The following is a 297-nucleotide window of genomic DNA, read 5'->3' on the forward strand; positions in this document are numbered from 1 at the left end:
CACACGGTCGAACACACAATTATATATCGATGGATGATATACATGATATGTTATGCGACGATAACATAGATGACCAGTAATGAAAGACCACAACCGTATTAGATGAATAACAGAGATATTTATTGTAGCGTTAAAGATGTATGTCTGTGTGAGAGTGTGAATGCGACATATAATAACATAATCAAAGACAGGCCGTCATACAAAGAAAAGTGTGTATGTGAGTGATACATGTGTGTGTATGTGAGTTATTACAGCAAATAGAAAGAGAGTCAATAACACGTGAGCAATTATACCAGT

This window comes from Octopus bimaculoides, chromosome 17, assembly GCF_001194135.2.
Source record: "Octopus bimaculoides isolate UCB-OBI-ISO-001 chromosome 17, ASM119413v2, whole genome shotgun sequence".
Taxonomy (NCBI): domain Eukaryota; kingdom Metazoa; phylum Mollusca; class Cephalopoda; order Octopoda; family Octopodidae; genus Octopus; species Octopus bimaculoides.